This window comes from Dasypus novemcinctus, chromosome 10, assembly GCF_030445035.2.
Source record: "Dasypus novemcinctus isolate mDasNov1 chromosome 10, mDasNov1.1.hap2, whole genome shotgun sequence".
NCBI lineage: Eukaryota > Metazoa > Chordata > Mammalia > Cingulata > Dasypodidae > Dasypus > Dasypus novemcinctus.
In genome coordinates, this window is record NC_080682.1 from 92,638,945 (window position 1) to 92,644,002 (window position 5,058).

General features: G+C 38.4%; 1 pseudogene; it reads left to right on the plus strand.

Moving 5' to 3' along the window:
- The first annotated feature begins 407 nt into the window (after nucleotides 1–407).
- LOC105745817 (olfactory receptor 56B1-like) lies at nucleotides 408–1,210 on the plus strand (annotated as a pseudogene).
- The last annotated feature ends 3,848 nt before the right edge of the window (nucleotides 1,211–5,058 follow it).

Sequence of the window (5,058 nt, forward strand, 5' to 3'; positions counted from 1 at the left end):
AAAATTCTAATCAAGCAAGATAGGGAAAATGTGAATGAAAAAAAAAAACACGTACACTTGATTCCACAAAATATTTCAAGAGACTGAAGAAAGGTTTTGAAAATAAAATGGAAAACATTATATTTATACAGTAGCTCCTGACCTGGGAAAAAGGAAGACAAGATAAATAGAGGTTTCAGGTCCATGTTAAATTTTCTCTCTGTATACTAAATATTGATAATGACTTTTAAGTTTGTCTTCTGATGGTAAAATCCTAGAATTTTCTTATTACTTACCTATTACCATAAGAGATGGATTATAGAATTCATTCTGTTACAGCACATTATGTGGAGATGGTTTTTAAAAGATGTTTAACTATGATTGGACCTGGAGAAAGTAACACTGAAATTTTTTTTCATTAGGAAAGCATGTCTGCTTCTCTTGAAATCCCTAATAGCTCAAAATTCCAGGTCTCTGAGTTCATCCTGATGGGATTCCCAGGTATTCAAAATGGCAACACAGGCTCTTTACCCATTACACTCCTCTACTTATTAGCAATTGGTGCTAATATCCCATCTTCACAACCATCTGCCAGGATTCTACTCTACAGCAACCCATGTAGTATTTCTTAGGTACACTCTCTGTGGTGTACATACGACTGGCCACAACCATCATGTCCAAGATCCTGGCCATCTTTTGGTTTGATACCAAGGTCATTACTCTGCTTAAGTGTTTTGCTCAGATTTGTTCAATTCACTGCTTTGTTGGAATGGAGTTTGGTACCTTCCTCTGCATGGCTTTTGATAGATATGGGGCTATTTGTCACCCTCTTCACTACTCATCAATTGTCATCAGTGCCTTAATCTTAAAAGCTACCCTGTTCATGGTGTTTAGAAATGGATTGTCATTCCAGTGCCTGTATTTGCAGCCCAATGCAATTATCACTCCAAGAATGATATTGAACTTTGTCTCTGCACTAACCTTGAGGTCACATGCCTAGCTTGTGATGACAGGAAGCCAAACAGAATTTATCAACTACTTTTGGCTTGGTTTAGCATGGAAAGTGATCTTAGTTTTATATTATTGTCATATATTTTGATTCTGCACTCTGTATTTAGACTGAACTCAACCAAAGCTTCATTCAAGGCTCTGAGCACTTATAGCTCCCATCTCATCCTCACCATTTTTTTCTATACTGACGTTGTTGTGGTTTTACTCACTCACCTGGTAGAGACTAAGGCCACCTTTATTCTAGTTCTACTCAATGTGCTTCATAACATCATTACCCCTGCCCTAAACCCTATCGTCTATGTACTTAGGACCAAAAAGTTAAGGGCAGGGTTCCAAAAGATACTTTGGTTGTGCCTAAAAAACAAATGAAATATACAAACTTTCTCCATGGACTTCAGTTTCTTTTAAAGTAGATACGAGTGTTGTTGGGGGTGGGGAGAGGGGGGGTGGGGGGGTGGGGTTGAATGGGACCTCACATATATATTTTTAATGTAATATTATTACAAAGTCAATAAAAAATAAAAAAAATTAAAAAAAAAAATAAAGTAGATAGTAGAACTTAAAGAAGGATGGAAGTGTAAATAAGTGCCTTTGAGTTCCTTTTTTCACATATTTAAAATAAATGATCGTGAAACTATCTGAGGATGTAACCTAGCTACACATGATTCTGTGACACTTTTACTGGACCTGTGGTTGGTGCTGGGGTTAGTGTATACTCAGAAGACCTGAATCTCTGGACTGTCCATGTGACAGCCATGCACTGAGCCTCAGCAGGCTAGCAACTCCTGCCCTCTGGTTTATAAAACATACCCCGGCCAGCTAACAGGGAGGTGAAGAAGGTCAACTACCACACCAGGGAGCCATGAGTGCTTACAACTGCAAGCAGGAGAAATGCATCCATCATCCATGAGGAATTCTAAGCTCCCTCTTGATGTAGAGATGGAGTAGACATAACCATCCCAGAATCCACAGGATGGAGGAATAGGAATACAGTGCACTTACTGATATTCTACTATGAGACTATTGTGATTAGTAATGGAAAAAATTGTAACATTGATGTGGAGGAAGTGGCCATGGTAGCTGATGAGGGTAGAGAGAGGGACAAAGAGATATGATGTGGGGGCAATTTCAGAACTAGGAGTTGTCCTGGGTGGTACTGCGGGGACAGATGCTGGACATTGTATGCCTTTCCATGGCCCACTGTGTGGACTGGGGGAGAGTGTAAACTACAATGTAAACCATTATTCCTGTGGTGCAGCAGTGCTCCAAAATGTATTCACCAAATGCAATGAATGTGCCATGATGTTGAAAGAAGTTGTTGATGTGGGAGGAGTGAGGTGAAGGGTGTGGGGGATATATGGGAACCTTTTATATTTTTTGAACATAACATTAAAACAAGGAAAGTATCTGAGGAAAAAAATTCTTCAGTATCTCCAAAATGAGAGGACTTTTTACCTAACAAATCAAATGGAATAAAAAAATCAAAATCCAGAATGATTGATTTTCATGTCCTAAAAACTAAAACAAATATAAAAAGACAAACATACATAAACATACATACACACTAACATAACACCAACCAAAGAACTAAGTGATTGGGACAAAAATTGAAGGAAATGCTTGCTCACTGATAGCTGTAACTTGGAAGCCAAGAGATCAGTCAGCGTGAAGCAGCATCACTCCCATAATATGGAATTCAGGAGCAGGAATGGAACACATTTCACAGGAGCAGAGTGCACACACACTAAAATAAAGGTCTAGGTAGAACATAGGAAGATGACCCAATATGTACAAAAGGAACACAAACAATATCGATAGCTAGAGGAATCTGCCTCTTCATTTTCCTCTTCAGTTCTTGCTCTGTCTTTTCTGCACTGATCTGTTGCCCAGAAGAATGACTTTCATATACTGCATAACCCAGACTCCTAAATCCTCTGGAATTTGTTTGGATTGAGCCAACAGAAGGCACTGGCAGGAGAAGAGAGTGTAAGAGGAGAGAGAGTTTGGGCCTCCATTGACCTCAAGACTTTGACTGGAAGTATCCCTTACAGCATTTGTCAGGCAGCTCCAACTCTTACAGCTGACATGTAATACCTTTTCTTCCCTTTCCCTCTCACAACAAGATATTTATTTATAAAATCCTTCTGATATTAGTCTCTGGGTGCCTCAACATCCATTTTTCCCCCCAACATCCATTTTTATTTCCTTAACCCACTTCGATTAGGTTAATAGTAACTTCATTAAAATTCTCTTTAGACATATTTCTGTGTGCATTTTGTTTTCCTACTGGGACTCGGACTGATTCACCAGTTTTATCTATATCAGGAGTTTGTAACAAGGGGTCTGTGAGCTTCTATTAAAATTCTAAAAACATTATTCTTCTTGGGAATGTGATGGTGTGGGTGTGATATATTTATTAAATAATAAACAGTATTGTGTGGACTTAGTAAGGGGCCTGTGGTTTTCACCTGACTGGCAAAAGAGTCCATGGAACAAAAATGGTTAAGAACTCCTGATCTATACCATTGTAGCTGAGCGAGAGGGTTTCGTCCTCGCTCAGGCCCAAGAGTCGGGGGGGCTTGCTCCTGCCGAACCACCGGCGGGGGGTGCCCCAAGAGGGAGCACCGGTTCTCCAGGCGTGGGGGACGCGCGGTTGGGGAAAAAGCACGGAGACCGCTTGAGCGCAAGAACAGGTCTGCTTTATTACGGAAGTACACTTAGCTATATAGGGTTGGGTAGAGGGAGGGGCGTGATGAAGGGAGGGTTGGCTAAGGGGCAGCTGTGGACAGGCTGAAGCTGATGGATAGACCTGAGGTAAGCAGTTACTGGGGAAGAGGGCAGATTGTGGGTTGGCAATATGGGCGGGACTGGCGGGAAGGACGGCGGGGGCTGGAAGGGAAGAAGGGGTGGAGAAAGGCGGCAACATACCATCACCCACCTCTCCCAACTGCTACTGCTATAACAGCCACACCAGGATGTAGGCTGTTTAAGGAGGAGTGAGATACATTAAGGCAGGAGGGAGATAAATAAATTTTACCCCAATATAAAATCTATTCCTAAAAATGTTTTTCTCTTTTTTCAATGGTATTTTAACAGAAATAAGGTTTAATCTATCAATGTCATGTAATCCATTGGGTCCACACTTAGAATGTATAATTAGTTGGGTGGACTATTTTATGGGATATTTTTGCAAAATGAATTTGAGATGCAGCTTGCTAGTTACTAAGTAATATATTTTGTATTGCCATTTGCCTTTCAGTTAGATTTAAAAGTTAAATTCTGTCAATTCTCATGTACAATGAAAATAATGGAAAGTTCTTTCTCAGTCTGCTGTCCAAAAATAATAGAATTTAATATTTTCATTTAAAGACTTAAAAAGAGAAAAGTAAATATATAAAACAAATTTCTTTAAAAGTAATGTGTTCTAGGATATTGAAGAAAGAAATAATACAAGAAAATATATATATATATATCTTCAATAAATAGAAAATATAATGGTGTTCTTATTAAATAAGAATGACCATGATAAGAAAGATGTGCATTGAAACAAAACAGAAATAACATGCTATTTTAGCAGAAATAACATATACGTATGGTCTAGCAAAATTTAAACTGTCAGCAATTTATGCAAGAGCCACTTAATACTTGCAATACAGAAAATAAATGAAAATAAGGAAATTCTGAGAATTGGCAAGGAATATATACCACAGAGTTCCAAAAGAAGCCAATAAATGCTATTCAGAAAAGAAAATCAAACAAATGGAAAATAAATTATCATTTAAGGTATAAATTAAGAAGGATGGATTCTATAAAATATATACTCTTGAGTTTGGAAATCAAGAGGCAAATTCTGGTTTTAAGATATTCCCACTTAAATCAATGTTAACCAATGGTGTGTTATTTAATGCAGATATAGCAATGAATCCATTGGAGTTAGGTGGAAGTGAAACTGAATTTCCTGAGATCAGATACTTGATGGACTAATTTATTTCTCGTTTCTATGTGTGTGTATGTGTGACTGGCATCATCTTTCTCTCTTTATGTAGGTCATTTTTTTCTACTTCTCCA